The sequence below is a fragment of the Balaenoptera physalus genome (assembly GCF_965194825.1).
Source record: "Balaenoptera physalus genome assembly, chromosome: 16".
Taxonomy (NCBI): domain Eukaryota; kingdom Metazoa; phylum Chordata; class Mammalia; order Artiodactyla; family Balaenopteridae; genus Balaenoptera; species Balaenoptera physalus.
The window spans coordinates 42916102-42933388 of NC_138898.1; the positions used below are offsets into that span (position 1 = coordinate 42916102).

The 17287-nt window shown below is 37.1% G+C and overlaps 1 protein-coding gene across 9 annotated transcripts in view; it reads left to right on the forward strand.

Annotated features, from left to right (window-relative positions):
• MACROD2 (mono-ADP ribosylhydrolase 2) overlaps positions 1-17287 on the forward strand; it is a 1951733-nt gene that overhangs the window by 402718 nt on the left and 1531728 nt on the right. The gene's annotated exons all lie outside the window — the stretch shown is intronic.

A 17287-nucleotide genomic window follows, 5' to 3' on the forward strand; every position in this document is an offset into this window, starting at 1 on the left:
ATTGCCTTAAACATATTTTCCTGTAAAATTAATATTTATAAGTTTAGGACGTATTTTTTTTCCTTTATATTTAAACTATGCCCATGTTTATTTTGGTCTCATGAATGAACTTTTGTCACTGGTGATTCCTTAACTTGAATATTCTATGGATTCTTTTAAACGGAATTCTCAAGAATCTTAGCATTTACATAAATAATTTTCTACTGTAATGTTACTGTTAAATGTACAAACATATAATCAGGTATTCATTCCTTGTACTTTTAGGTCCTAAAATTATTTTAAGATAAATAAATTTTGAGACCACATAGCAATGAAATTCAAATTAACAACACAAGTTTCATGTGACAGATAACGATGTTCTACTGAAATGTTGCCATTTGAGAAACCAGTATGTTGTAGGCTTATGCAAAATAGGCTCTTTAGAGCTTAGCATGGCACCAGTACCATGCTTCATGTGATGAAAAGTTCTCTTACTACTTTTTTTTCTGTTGAAATGACTATGAAACCTTCCTTCACCCAGTGGGCAGAGGCAGCCTTTGGCCTTGGTGTGAATGCAGCTTCCGTATATTCAGTGTCTGCCTTTGTTTGTTCCTTTAAAATAATGTTACTTGGTGTAAATTGATTGTAAATACAAACACAAATGGGAACCTGCAGCGACTTGTCAGTACTTGGTCCAAGGGGATGATAAAGGGGGGGTCATGCAGATGACACTAATGAGCTTCTCTTCTACTATCTACACCCTCTCCCTCTGATCTCCTGCTTTTAAATACCATCCAGTCACGGATAACTCCCAATTTTTATCTATAGCCTAGACTGCTCCTATAAACTCCGGACTTGTATATCTAACTGCCTGGGAGAGATCTCCACTTAAGATTTCTAAATGGCATCTTAGAGTTAACAAGTTCACTTTAACTTGTTTGGGTTTCTCCTGATTTCCCTGACCTGCTCCAAACCTGCTCATCCAGTATTCTTCTCCATCCCCTGAGACAGCAACAATTCCACTCTTCCTGTTATTCAAGTGTCAAACCTTCATCATCCTTTACTTTTCTCTTTTTGTCACATCTTAAATCCAATCAGCCTGAAAATCCTGCTGGCTTCAAAATATATCCAGAATCTGAACTCTTCTCACCACCTTCATTGCTGCTTCCCAGGTCCAAAACACTGTCACTTCTTGCCTGGATGATTGCAGTAACCTCCTAATTGGTCTCCATGCTTTCCCCCTGGCCTTTTCCACTAGGCAATACAGTATATATTCTGCACAGCAATCAGAGTGATGCTTTAAAAGTAACCCCCCTAGCAGATTACTAGACCATTCCTGTTCTCCAAACCCACCAAAGTCTCCTGTCTCAGAATGAAAACCAAAACCCTGACAGTGCCCTGCAAGGCCTACCCCTACCCAGGTCCTTTACTCAGTCTATTCCAGCCTCACTTTTCTTCAAACCTGCAACAGAGAGCTTCTCAGAGCCCTTGCACTGCTGTTCCCTCTGCTGAGCATCCTGTTTCCTCAGATGGCCGGCCGGTTTGCACCGCCACATTCTTCTGGCCTCTGTTTAGTTGTCACTTTAACAGTGAGGCCTTCCCTGACCATCCGATAAAACATCTTGACCCCAGCCTGCCACCTCCTCTTCACTCCTTCACCTGCTTTGATTTTTTTCTACTGCACTTATCGCTATGTATTACATTATATGTGTTATATATTATACTGTGTGTGTGTGTGTGTGTGTGTGTGTGTGTGTGTGTGTGTGTATGTGTGTATAAATTGCTTATTGCCTGTCTCTATGCGAATATAAGTTTCATGAAGGCAGGAACTTAGTTTTTCCTTAGTACCTAAAATACTGCTTGGAACTTAGTATGTGTGTAACAAACATTCGTTGAATGAATCAATGAATACTTAGTTTTATACAATTATCACCAGAGCAAAAGCAGAAGGAAATATTACTAGAGAGAGGTTGCAGATCAGAGGATGAAAAAATGTATATCAGGCTATGACACAAAGGATCAAACTATTAAGTGCAACTTAGATTTTGTAGATTAGAAATCTTTACATCGCCAGTTTTCATTTTTATCAACCATAACATCTTTTGCAGTTGAATATGAACTTCTAACTTCCCCCAAATATTTGCATGTTATACTCTGTGTAGATATTTACAGCTTATTTGAAAGGCAGCATTGGTCAACTGTGTGACCGTCAATACCACGCTGGGCTGTTAATACGGTTAAGATTTTCTGAGAAAAAGGCCACTTTGTAAATCAGCCAGTCCCCTGACTTTTCACTTGGAACTCATACAAATATTGACACTGCTTAGTTGGTAAAATCTCCTGGACTCAGAGGAGAACCAGTAGCTGGCAGAACCAAAGCCCTGATATGCAGAGGAGATTAACATTTAGAGAGAAGCATGTCTGTTGAACTGTGTAACAACTATCCATGTAGGAAACCAGAACAGAGTCCAAAGAGCAAATAATTGTGGTGATTAAACTGATAAGCTGGTGACACAGAGGAAGAAAGTAAAAATTGAAGTTTCAGCAACAGGTGTAAGGCACATCGTCTTTCCTTTCCTGGTATTCTTAGGAAAGAAATAAGATAGCTTAATTACATGATTAAAATAGTCAAAGTCCAGCTGGAATCCCAGTTGCTACCTGTTGCTTGCTTGCTCTCTTTTCTCTTATCAGAGGTGTTGAGATCTTTAGATTGTTGCAGTTTACCTTTTTGTTTTCCTATATCTTTTAGCTTTTATAGCAGAGTATTGTTAATATAGAATTAAACCAAGGCTATTTTCACATTCTGCTGTTTTTTCCCTGATATAAATTGATGACTTACTCAAAATAATTTTAAAGTTCTTATAAGCTAAAGTGTGTATACATTTTAGTTATATATACTATAACAAATAGTGCATTCATAAATATACAATGTGTTGTTATATAATTTATTAACACATGTTTTACATATTTGGTTGTACTGCAAGAATGTTATGAAAATAAGGGATGAGACCATAATTTGATTTTCAAGCATAAGAAAAAGAAAGTCTTCTTTTGAACAGAAAATTGAGTCATATAAAACTTTACTTCACTGTTGTAGGAAACATCCTATTATAAGCAAATCTTAACTTTCTTTCCTTCCTCCCTTTCTTCCTTTCTGTTTGAATAGGTATTGATTGAATACTCACATATGCCAGGCAATAAAGATACAGACTCCGTTCTGGGGATGGTGTGAAGGTCAATTTAGCAATCCTAGGCTATCCTGGAGTAGCTTCTTGAAAGTACGTTAGAAATTAATTGGGGTCCGCCTGCATATGGCTTTTTAGTTGGACATGGGGAAGAAGAGGTCCATTTTCATTAATTTTGGATCCTGGTAGTCTGTTTTTTTCCAGGGCAAGGTGCTGCATTCATTCCCCAAGGTAATCTTATTGCTTGTTAGTTTGGCTTCAGAGACTTTCAGGAACCTGAACTTTCATTGTCTGTTATTTTAACAAATACACACACATTCTCTATCTCTACCTCTATATCTATCTATCTTCCACTTCTTATAGCTTCTTTTTCTTCTCAGGTTCTAGACTTGTTTTATACTGTTGCAAATTGTTTTGAAGGGAATGTTATACATTGATTCAATATGAAAATAAATGCCTTTGTGTCTAGAGATCTGAAAAGATAGATAGGTTGAAAACTGCCCTAAGGTTGGATGCAATGGAAAATGTAATGTTTTTAAATGAAATTAAACAGACTTATTAACTTATTTCCCGCAGACCATTAGCTAGACAGAAAATGAAAGGAAAGTACTTCACCACTTACCTGATCGTCTATTCCAATATCTAAATGGAGTCCAAGGTCGCACATCCTATCGCCAGTGCTTCCTAATATTATACCTTCACATCAGTTACTTTTTCATTGGTTTGCATAGGGGAGGTACTACCCGAGAGAGTTCTCTGTTTGAAAATGTATTCATTTCAACAAGAAAAAAAGTATCTTTACATTTTAATGTACTGTGTTGGACAAAAGTGTTTTATGGAAGACCTAAAAGTCTGAACCTTGTATGGGTTTCCCACAGTACCAAAAGAAGAAGGAGTTTTTGACTGAACCTGACCTGTATTTAAGTTGAGATTGAGTGCCATATTAGTTCTGTTTGGAATCCTCCTTGAAGACTTGTCCATCATAGTCAAGACCAGGGCTCAGAGTTTCTAAAAAAGATTTTAGACTGTTAGAAAATACATTCTAGGGCTTCCCTGGTGGCGCAGTGGTTGAGAATCTGCCTGCTAATGCAGGGCACACGGGTTCGAGCCCTGGTCTGGGAAGATCCCACATGCCGCGGAGCAGCTGGGCCCGTGAGCCACAATTACTGAGCCTGCGCGTCTGGAGCCTGTGCTCCGCAACAAGAGAGGCCGCGATACTGAGAGGCCCGCGCACCGCGATGAAGAGCGGCCCCCGCTCGCCGCAACTGGAGAAAGCCCTCGCACAGAAACGAAGACCCATCACAGCCATAAATAAATAAATAAATAAATACTTAAAAATTAAAAAAAAAAATTAAAAAAAAAAAAAGAAAATACATTCTACGGTAGCACTTAACAGTCCTTGAGAAAAATAATAACATGTGAGATATGATGGATTTTAGAAATTATACCAGCACCCTCTAGTTAGTGTTCTTTTACTTATTCTGTTATAAATCAGGAGTTTGCAATTTTGACAGCTAATTTTTTTTTTTCTGTCCTTTGAAACTTGACTTAGCCTCTTCACTGTAAGCAAACTAGAAATGAAGACTTTCTTAAGATACAGATATATATTTCCCTTGGAATTATAATTTGAACTGCTGAATCTGTGTGTCTTTTAGGCTAACGTACCTTGTGGTAAACAGAAATAGACCTTTCTTCCTTCCCATTTGGAATAAATTTATTTAAAAATAAAATTTAGTTCCATAATTAGCAAAATAGCATAGGCATTATTTTAAAACAAACTAATGGTAAAAACTAAGAATTTTTCACAGACTTGCAGTACGGGGTTTATTCTACTGTCTTCTTTCTTGCTGAAGAGGCTGTGAGGTGGGGGTGGGCCAATTTCAGTGTGTGTTAGAATTATCCCTTTGTCTATTTGAGATCATAAAATCTTCTAGTTGAGAAGATCTTTGGGGACCATCTAGTTCAACTCTCCTAATTTACAGTTGAAGGGATCTTTGGGGAAAGTTACTCCCAAAACTATTTTGTAAAAAGTCCAACATTGTTATTACTCAGTTCATTGCCAGGCAAATCTTTGTAAGGAATTTAACAGTTCCACAAATAGTTGGCAAACTTCATCTTCTTATTTGTAGGCAGGTCATCATATTCAGGAAATAATTTTCCCTGGGAGTGTTCAGACTGTAACCCATGGAACAGTTTGACTCACTAAAACAACTGGAATTCTTTCAGAAGAGGAGACCTTTTGGAATCTGTTGTAATAAAGCACAGTGTAATGTTACATGTGCTGGAATGTAACATTACGTTACAAACGGAAGGCCCAACTTCCATTTCATCTCCACCATTTGAGCCTCACCTTCCTTTTCTTCTTCTCTTCCTTTCTTTCTTGCTCACTTTGGTCCCCAAAGGTATTATTATCTTGGACAATATATTTCATCTCTTTGGGCAACTTCTGCTCACTTGCTCTTTCTGCCTCTATTGTGCAACCTCTCTATCCCTGACTAAGCCCATTCAGTCCCAATGTACACACACGTATATACATACGTACCTATGACACATGCCAAGTTATTGTATCATCTAGTTTGGTTGTAAGTTTTGGAAAAGTTGCCCTATAATGGATGATTTCTCTTTTTCACTCTGTCTAGGTCTAGAAAACAAACCGAGAAAGATGGCTGGCATTTCTTTGATTTCACCCATGTTAAATGGTAATGCTAGAAGTGCTCAGTTAAGCCTTGACTCCTTGTAGCTTTTTAAAAATTGGCTTAATTCTTTAGTCCCAGTTTGAGTAATGAAATACCAAATGGCTGAATTAGCAGATGTTGGCAGATTGTGTAATATTCTCTTTGTAGATGGAAATGGTTAATAGTTTAGTGTAAATGTCCTATAAAATTTGGAAAAAGGTGATAATTCTGTTTTCTTGTTTGTAGCCTTATCATAATTTCTGCCATAGTGATGAGCAGACTTTTAGACTGGTAATTTAATGAAAATGTTAATAAAATAATAATATCATGTGAGGCAGTTTTGTATGTAATCTCAAATATGATTTAGTAGAAAATATTAAACAGCCATTTTGTAAATGGACAGAATTCAATTTTTAATGGGTTAGAATGCAGATGGAAAGAAATATCAAAATGGGTTAATAGTGTTATAATAGCTGATCCTTTCAGAGCAGACTGCGCTGTCATCAAGACATATGCCTATTAAATCTTAGCATTCTAATTTTATATATGGCAGTAATGCTATTAACATAAAAACATATGACTGTTGATTAATAATGTTCAGTCTGTGGCTATTTAACACTTTTTCACAGATAGGAAGAAACCCTGTCTAGTGTTTATGTGAATTACCTTAATTTTTAGATTTTAGAATAGTAAGTAGAAGATTATATCAATGTTTGCCTGTTGTTTTATAAAATTAAAAGGATGTCTGTTGTTGCCTTTTCAGATTAGGCATATCGGTGCAGAATTTCATCTTCCCAATATTAATTTTATACTACTCCTGTATTTTTACTAAGCTAAACTTGTTTTTAAAAGTGAAAGTAAATTATTTAAAAGAAGATAAGTCTTTCGCAATTAAACATCGGTAATAGAGTTGAGTTGCAGCAGTGTTATACTCTTTGAAATGAAGTGATAGTGCCAGTAAGAGTTGTTGATTAGAATCTTCTTATAGGTACTTATATTGAATTAATGGAATGTGTATGTATATTAACAGTGAAGATAAATATGGTCCTTGAAATAGCATGTCATCTAATTCTTAAATTAACTAGAATGAGTAAGAACTTTCAATAAGTGAATTTTCTTTGTATAACCTAATACACCCCTGAGTCTAGTCCATACGGAGCTTTGCTTTGGAGTTGACTCATAAATATTGTGCTTTTGGATAAGGTAATTTTGGTCCTCCAGTAACTAAACCCCTGAAGGGAAGTCTAATATCTTGCTGGTTACGGAACTTGACCCCTGAACATAGAATGATGCAGTAAGAACTTACCTTTTAATATACAATATTTATTGCTTTAAAAACCAAAGTAAGTACTCTTCTTAGCCTGTTATTAATGAATTGAGAGTTCAGCCTAACCTTCACGAACTGTTTAAACCAAGCATCTAGTGATATTTAAACTCACTATAATATTTCACTTAAAAGGAATACCAGAGGTAGAGGTTCTAAATTTGTAATAAATCCACAGTTTCCTATGCACACGTCCTTATTTTTTCACACTATGCCAGACCTCTGTAATTTGCAATAAAAATGATTTCTCTGGCCTTTGAATGCCCATGGTGCCTGATTATTTTCTCCTTGTTCACGGTACTGTGAGGTAAAAATTTTATACTTACCAAATTGGATACAAAGCTTATTCTCAAAAATGATGCAGTATGTTAATGTATTTATTATTTCCACAAGAATAAAAACGTGATCTAATGGAGAGAGATGAAGTAAATGATCAGATACTTCAAGTTTGAGAGATCAGAGAAAGCTTCATGGAAGAGTTGCCTGGAACTGGTCCTTGAAATTAATATAGATGGAGTTTGCTTCTAGTAGTGGACTTTACGATGCTCTGCCCACCATTGCCGCTCTGGACAGTTCCTGGTGTGCTGATAGTTTGCCACCTCAGATAGCAGAACCTTTGGGCTTCTCTGCCTTAGGACTTTCTCTGGCACCTGAGGAGCTTGCCCGGCTATACTGCAGGCCCTCAGGGGACTGTAGAGGAGTTAACACCCCCTTGGTCAAACCTCAGTTGAGAGCTGAAAAATCTCAGTGGGAGGTGATAAAGAATCTGTGGATAAATGCCCAGCTCCTCAGATTCCCCCAGGAGTTCAGTTTGGTCGTACGACCTCCAGGTCTTCCAGAGGGTCCCTAACAGGACTGTGTTCCAGTGGCTCACAATAGTAACCTGCTCATAAATGCTGCCATTGTTGCATTTTCTTTCTTTTCTTCTTTCTTGTTTTTTTACTCATACTTCTTGAGATCACTTCCCAAATAAACTGTCTACTCCGAAATTCTTATCCCAGCAGCTACTTTTGATGGTACTCAAACTAAAACAGTTTGGTAGAGATGGAGGAAGAACAGGGTGAGTAAATTTGTAAAGATTAAGTACAGTGTCAGTGAGTGACTCAGTCTACCTGGAATATCAGATTTATGGTTCCAGAGCTATAAAATTGTTTAGGTCACAAGGAAAGACTAAGGATTTGCAGCTTTCTTCAGGTATTGTAGGTTTTCTAAAGGCTTAGCAAAGGGAGGGGACATGATCAGAGCTCTGCTTCCAAATAGTAATCTGGTGGTAGTCTTTAAAGGAGATTAGAGATAGGAGAGACAGAATGTATGGAGAGCATCTGTGAGACCATTCTGTAGTCTAGGTGAGGTAGTAATACTAGTGAAAATGGAGAGGAAGGATGGTAAATGCTACATATTGCAATTGGTTTGATGTGGGTGTCAGAGGAGTGAAAGACATTGGAAGTAATGCAAATGTTTCTAGCATCTATTGCTGACTGGGAGGATGACGATACTTTGTTTGAAATAGAAAAACCTAGAGGAGGAATATGTTTAAGTGAGATTTAAAAGCCTTCAGTTTGCTTCTTTAGAAAAATCTGTCAGTTGCCTGTACAGTATCCATTCCCTCTTTCTTTTTTAGTGTCAGGATCCTCATTTTATCCAGGTCCATAATGTGCCCAGCTCAGAGATCTTTCCCAGCTTCTCTTTACAGCTGGCTGCAGTCATGTGACTAAGTTCTGGGTAATATGATGCAAGCGGAGATGTGTTAGATTTCAAGGAAACCTGCATACAAGAAGCAGACCCATCTAGAGATATGCCCCTTGGTCTTGCTGTCATTCTTCCTGCCTATTTTATGGAGACGTAGACGTCCAGTGGCATTCTTGGACTATGAGGTACCTTTGAGGATGAAAGCCACGTGACAGGAATTGCTGATGCCTAGGGAGATCATACCAGTCCCAGACTGCCCACGTCCAGAGTTTATTTATATAAGAGGGAAATAAACTCCATCTTCTCTGAGCCACTGGTGTATTGGGTTTTCTTTTATGGCAGTTGTACCTGACGCTAAATGATGACACAGAGCATACTGAGTCTGAATTAAGAGCAGGTTATCCAGGTGAAGATGTTCCATAGGCAGTGGAAATGCAAACCAACCAACCAACCAACAAATAAATAAATACATGCAACTATCTTTTTTGTGATAACTAGCATATGCCAAGTCCTTATTTTATATGCAAGGACACGTAGAGTAGATAAACAGTTTGTACATTATATACAACTAAGTGGCATAGCTGGGATTGAAACCCAGATCTGTCTGATGCCACAGTGTAAACTGTTGTCCTGTAATGTGGGACAGAACTCAGAAGAAAGGTCACAAGTATTTAATTCTAAGGGAGGATGATTTGAGAGAAGAATCTTTAAAACTACTGAAAGTACAGAACTATTCATTTGCATATATCTATTTTGCGGAATAAAGTGTTATTACTTACAGATCCTCTGCATAATATACATGGATGTACAGGACTCATAAGTAACATTATGTCAATAAGGAAATTCAGTTATCAATCTGAATTGTAGTAAATAGTGAATTAAAGAAGTTTATTAATATTTCTCTTTTCTGTTTAGAGATGTTTTATTAGGAATTTACCAGGCCCAAACAAATGGAGAGGTCTATAATAATTTTAAAGTTGGAAAATAATTTTGATGTTATCCAGTTCAGTGCCCTGCTTTTGCAGATGAGAAACTGAGACCTGAAGCAGTTGAAGGCTGACCTCCTTTGCTGTTCTTGGAAAATGTTGAAAATGCTCCTACCTCAGGGTTATCTAACTTACAATCCGCTCTGCTTCAAATATCTACTGTCATTAGCTGCAGAGCTTAGTTCCTAACTTCCTTTACATGTAGCTCATATGTCAGTTCATAGGATGTATTACTGTTGATTCGTTTAAACAGGATCATTTATTTATTTGTATATCTATTTATCTGCCGCCCTTGCTAGCTCCATGAGGGTAGGTACTTTGTTTTGTTCATTGCTACATGTCCAATGCCTAGAGCAGTATCTGTCAACACGTAGTAGTTACTCAGTAAAAGACGTATTGAATGAAGAGGACAGTATGTGAGGGCCATCTTGTAAAAGTAATGTTCTGTAATATAGGCTGCAACTTAGAGCCCACTCAATAGCCTTAGTTTCTCTTTTCTTAAAAACCACTGTGGAAGTACTGTAAAACAGGAGGGTTTAACATATTGAAAGCCAGATGTTCAGAATCATTCATTTGGAGCACTTTGTGTATGGAGCTATTTCTGAGTCTTCTATCAGTAGCCAACATGAGCTCTCTTGTTCTTCAGCTACTCCAAATTTCTGGAATATTTCTGCAGTTTGGAGCTAGGTCTGGACACTCTGCCATCATTACCTTTTGGTAGTAAATGACCCTGTAGTGGCCAGAGCAAGTAGATATATTTTACTTACTATTAGTAAGGTGTGACTTGGAACACTTTACTTCAGAGTCCAAGTCTTCTTTTTTCATCATAGAGATTGAAAATTTTATACACACAAATTCATAGTCATAGAAATGCATTTCCTAGTAATATGGCTGTGAAGTAAAGATGATGATGACAATGATGATGATGGTGATAGTGACAACCAATCTTTGTTGACCTCTCACTGTGTGCTTGCACTGGTCTAAGCACTTCACACACGTCGAATTTCTAACGTGTGTTGCCCTCAGTGGGTAGGGAAGCCTTTCTGGTTGTAGAGTAGCAGAGCCCGTTTCTGTCCTTAAACAGAAGAGATAGTGGACAGCTCTACTTACCTTCAAGGAAATTATAATTTAATTTACCAAATTAAATTAGTGAGGGAGATGAAATAAGCATAATAAACAGTGGTAAGCGCAGAAACACAGAGAGAGACGTTTAAAACACATTTATAACAAAGCCTCATATGACTGACACATAATCAGTGCATAACATAACCAGAATGTGTACTAAGCAATGACTTCAGATAATTTCTTTCAAGACACTTAAAAAAATTGTTTTTATATATATATTTTTTTATTGCTTGACAATGTTGTGTTAGTTTCTGCTGTACAATGAAGTGAATCAGCTATATGTATACGTATATCCTCTCCCTCTTGGACCTCCCTCCTCCCCCCCTCATCCCACCCATCTAGGTCATCACAGAGCACCGAGCAGAGCTCCCTGTGCTATAGAGCAGGTTCCCACTAGCTATGGTAGTGTATTTATGTCTAACCTAATTTCCCAATTCATCCCAGCCTCTCCTTCCCCCTCTGTGTCCACGCGTCCGTTCTCTACATCTGCGTTTCTATTCCTGCCCTGCAAATAGGTTCATCTGTACCATTTTTCTAGATTCCACATATATGCGTTAATATATAATATTTGTTTTTCTCTTCCTGACTTAACTTCACTCTGTATGACAGACTCCATGTCCATGCACATCTCTACAAATGACCCAATTTCATTTCTTTTTATGGCTGAGTAATATACCATATATGTACCACATCTTCCTTATCCATTCATCTGTCAATGGACATTTAGGTTGTTTCCATGTCCTGGCTATCGTAAATAGTGCTGCAGTGAACATTGGGGTACATGTGACTTTTTGAATTATGGTTTTCTTAGGGTATATGCCCAGTAGTGGGATTGCTGGGTCATATGGTAGTTCTATTTTTAGTTTTTTACGGAACCTCCTTACTGTTCTCCATAGTGGCTGTATCGATTTACATTCCCCACCAATAGTACAGGAGGGTTCCCTTTTCTCCACACCCTCTCCAGCATTTATTGTTTGTAGATTTTTTTGATGATGGCCATTCTGACCAGTGTGAGGTGATACCTCATTGTAGTTTTGATTTGCTTTTCTCTGATAATTAGTGATGTTGAGCATCTTTTCATGTGCCTCTTGGCCGTCTGTATGTCTTCTTTGGTGAAATGTCTATTTAGGTCTTCCACCCATTTTTCGATTGGGTTGTTTGTTTTTTTGATGTTGAGCTGCATGAGCTGTTTGTATATTTTGGAGATTAATCCTTTGTCTGTTGCTTCGTTTGCAAATATTTTCTCCCATTCTGAGGGTTGTCTTTTCTCCTTGTTTATGGTTTCCTTTGCTGTGCAAAGCTTTTAAGTTTAATCAGGTCCCATTTGCTTATTTTTGTTTTTATTTATTACTCTTGGAGGTGGGTCATAAAAGATCTTGCTGTGATTTATGTCCCAGAATGTTTTTCCCATGTTTTCCTCTAAGAGTTTTATAGTGTCCGGTCTTACATTTAGGTCTTTAATCCATTTTGAATTTATTTTTGTGTATGGTATTAGGTAAGAGAATAAACACAAGGCTTTTAATTTTGCCCAGTAAGTATGTAATGTTCTGGTGTAACCAATAATATTGAAAATCAAGAGAAAAATTGACTTTCTTAAATTAAGAAAATGACAAAATATGTAAAACAAAACAAACAACAAATAAATGATTTTAGAAAGGAACCTGAGTACCTTAAAATTGTGAGAGTTGCAGAGTAATCAGAATGATAAAATTCATTCTTCACCAGATAGAAAGTGGGTTATTCCTAGGTAAACAAAGCAGCCATCTTCTTTTGTTAAGTTTACTGAAGAGGTAAGATGACCCGCAAAATGGAAAATTTTAGCAACTAGCATACGGCAGCAATGCAATGAAATGGAAAGAAAAATGGCTAGTTTACCTGAATATTCTGTCATCAAGGCATTTTGTTAGTATTCTGCAGGAGTGTCTGGAGAATTGATTTGGTTGTATGTGATTTGACAGAGCAACATTATTTGCAGCCTGGGAAAGCAGTTCCCAGAGGATTTAAAATAGAGAAATTCATCAGGTGATTTTTCTGTTTCCAGTGTAGCTTCATCTATGAAAATGGCTTGCATACGTAGTTAACATTGTAATAGCATGGCAGAAAATACACAATTCTTTTAACCATTGTCATATATCACTGAAGACATATACATCTAGAAGTTATAGGCAATTTATGGATTTTCTAAATATTTAAAGTGTCATGAATGGCTGACCTTAGTTTTATTCATTATGTTTTTATTACCAATAAGTTACAAATACATCAGATAAATAGGCACAAAATTAATCTTGTGATTGACTTAGCTGAAAGATATGGAACTTCTAATTTAAGTTCTCAAATTCCGTAATGCTATTCTCTATCTGTTTGACATTACTTGCAAAGCAAAGAGAAAAAAATTGTCAACATGTACCTTGTGAAATAAATGCAAAGGATTATCAAATCAAATGAGGCAAACTGAAATTACTTTGAACCTTCTATATATTTGAGTTTTTATATTTAAGGCTTTCTATCATTTTCTAACTCAGCTTAGATATTGGTTCTTTAGAAAAAACTTCACTGATCCCTGCATTTACCATCATCCCCTCTCACAGGATTAGGTCCTTCTATTATACACTTTACTAGCACTTTCACCTCTCCTTTCTGGCACTCAATCCCCATGCAGTGATTGGTTTAAAATCTCTCATCCCATGTTCATTGCAGCATTATTCATACTATTCAAGATATGGAAATAATCTAAGTGTCCATTGGTGGATGAATGAATAAAGAAAATGTTCTTTTTTATGGCTGAAAAATATTCCATTGTTATATATTATTCAGCCATAAAAAAGAAGGAAATCTTGTCATTTGTGACAACATGGATGAACCTGGAGGACATTATGCTAAGTAAAATAAGCCAGATCAAGTACTATATGATCTCGTTTATATGTAGAATCTAAAAAATGAACTCCTAGAACCAGAGAGTAGAACAGTGGTCACCAGGGGCTGGGGATTGGGGAAAATGGAGAGATGTTGGTCAGAGGGTATAAAATTTCACTTATAAGGTGAATAAGTTCTAAGGATCTAATAATGTACAGCATGGTAAGTACAGTTAATAATACTGTATTGTATACTTAAAATTTGCTAAGAGAGTAGATCTTGTGTTCTCACCTTCTCACCACACACACACACACACACACACACACACACACACACACACACACATACACACACAAAGTGAAACTATGTGAAATGCTGTATATGTTAATTAGCTTGATTGTGGTAATCATTTAGCAATGTATATGTAATCAAACCATTACATGGTACACCTTAAATATATAGGATCTTTATTTGTCAATTATACCTCAGTAAAGCTGGGGGAAAAATAAAGCCTCTCATCTTGACTTTATTGTAAACTCCCCGAAGGCAGGGGTGATGTCATTGTTACTAACAACCTAAAGTGAACCAAGGACATGACTCCATCTGTCCCTTCTCTACTGAATCGTCAGTTTTCCCTTCTCTGTTGGCCTGTTCTGTCAGCATACAGATATGCTATTAGTTTTTCTTTTTTCAAAATCTTGCTCTTGACTCCATTTCCCCCATTTCTATATTCCTTACAACTTTTTAGCAAAACTCCTTGAAATGTTTGTCCATACTTACCTATCTGCAATGTCTCTCCTTCCGTTCCGACCCACTGTAATTAGCCTTTCACCCCCATCACTGTACTGAGACTGCTCTGATCAAGACCACCATTGAGTGCTCCTGGTCATTTCCCATTTGCCTATTATACATCAGGGGCTGTTAGTGTAGGGTCCCAATCCTCTCTCAGTTAAATCAGCTATAAGATAACTACATGTTGCAGACGTCTTCCACAGATGACCTGCTGATAACTGTTTTTTTCTAGGGCAGCCATGACAAAGTACCACGAACCTGATACCTGAAAACAACAGAAATTGACTCCCTCAAAGTTCTGACTTCATAGTCAGACTCATAGTTCAGACTTCTAGTCTGAACTTAAGGTGTCAGCAGGGCTGCCCTGCCTCCACAGGCTCTAGGGAAGAATCCTTTCCTTCTTCTTCCAGCTGCTGTTGGCTTTAGGTGTTCCTTGGCTTGTGGCTACATAACTCCAACCTCTGCCTCCATCTGCACCTGGTCTTCTTTTCTTTGTCTGTGTGTCTTTCCTCTGTATGTCTCGTATGAGGACAATTGTCATTCGATTTAGGGCCCGCCCAGATAATCCAGAATGATGTCATCTCAAGGTCTTAACTAAATTACATCTTCAAAGACCGTTTTTCCAGTTAAGCTCACGTTCAAGGCTCCAGGATTAGGGTAGATATATCTTTTCTGGGGGGGAGTCACCCTTCAGCCCACTATAATAATGATCCTGTAGTTCAGTGTGATCATTCGTATGATCATATGATATACTATTCTAATCAGGATGGCAGTTTAACAACTAATTAATTTTTTCATTCAACAAATAGTTAATGAGTACTTCCTATGTGCCAGGCACTGTTCTAGGTCCTAGAGAGAGAGTAGTTAGCAAAGCTCTACTCTCTTGGAGTTCCATTCTAGTCAGGGGAGAAACAGAATTATCCTTTGATCTATGTGTGTTACTTAAAGTACATCAGTATATTTCCTAAGGTTATAGAAAACATTTTAAACTTGTAATTTAAACTCACAAACGTCATAGTTTTATAAAATCCAGAACATACAGAATACAAAACAATAATTTTCTAGTTCATTTGTTGCCTGACTACATATCAGATGTTTCACCAATGTGCTAGCATAAAAGAAGAAAAAAATGCCAAAAGTATGGTTAAATTTACATTTATCTGTTGACAAGTGACACAAAGACATGACAGTGTGATTATAAACCTCCAGAGTAAGTAGAAAGTGATAGCATGATGACCCTGATTTCCTTCATTAATGTTTTATTTGTACCACATTATTAGTCTAATTAAAATAAATGTAAACATCCTACTATCTATATCATGAAGCCAATTTCAAACGAACTTCTGTTTCTTTTGAAAATCTTCCCTGCTTTCTCCTTTTCTAAAGGGCTTGATTATGCTTTCTTCTCTGCTGGTTTTAAACTGTGTATATGTGATTATTCTTATTAACACTGATTGTGCACCTACTGTAAGCCTAGGCATTGGTGCTTTACCAGATGTACACCCTGCCGGACAGTGAGCTCCTTAAGAGGAGGGGCAACATTTTTTCAGTTTCTGTTTGTCCAGCACTTAACACAATACTTGACACATAGTGGATACTTACAGATGAATTAAATTTAGTCGGATGTAGACTTGGCAGCTACCAGGAGCAAGACTTCTAGGATGGTGGGTGACCTTGCTGAGTCAACTGACTGTCTGGGATTGAATCCTTCTTTGCCAATTTAACTAACGTGGTGTCCTCATCTGTGAAAAACAGAAAAATAATAATGAAATGACTTACGAAGCTGTATTACTTGCAGGACTCAATTCTTGTAAAGCACTTAGAGTGTACCTAACTCATAGTAGGCACTCAATAAATCTTAGTCATTAACATTGCTCAGTTTTTATTTTTAGTATTATTGCTTTAAACACGTATCCCGGGACTTCCCTGGAGATCCAGTGGTTAAGACTCTCTGCTTCCACTGCAGGGGGCATGGGTTCGATCCCCGGCTGTGGAACTAAGATCACACATGCCACGCGGTTAAAAAAAAAAAAAAGTATCCTGAAATTACAATGGATTTTCATATCATGCAAATAACTTCTAACTGCAACACATGGAAGTTTCAATCTGGCAGGACCTAAGGTTTAAAATTGTAGCCACGTAATAAATAGAAAGCATAATTAATGGCTCAAAATTTAAAAGGCTTTAAGTGGGATGTTTTAGTGACATGATTTGCAAGAATTGTCTACATAAAGCACATATTTTTATAAAAAGAAAAATAAGTGGTGATATTTTCTAAGCTTTCTACTGTTTCTTCAGGCTCCTCTCTTTGATTGGATGTCATCCTTTTCCCATTCTTTTATATTTCCTATTTGACATTTCACTGTTTTTTTTTCTTGCAGAGTTCCCTGTGCTATACAGTAGGTCCTTGTTGGTTATCTATTTTAAATATAGCAGTGTGTACATGTCAGTCCCAAACTCCCAGTCGACCCCTTTTCCCCACCTTTCCCCTGGTAACCATAAGTTCATTCTTTAAGTCCAAAGTCTAAAAAGTTTTACCATTAAATATTTCTTCTATGCATTTCTTCTCTCTTAGTCAGTTTGTCAATTCTCTCTTCACTTGATTGCTTTGAAATCTGAACTCATGGAATTTAAGCAATGAGTAATAATGATACTTATAGAAATGAATTTTGCATTTAT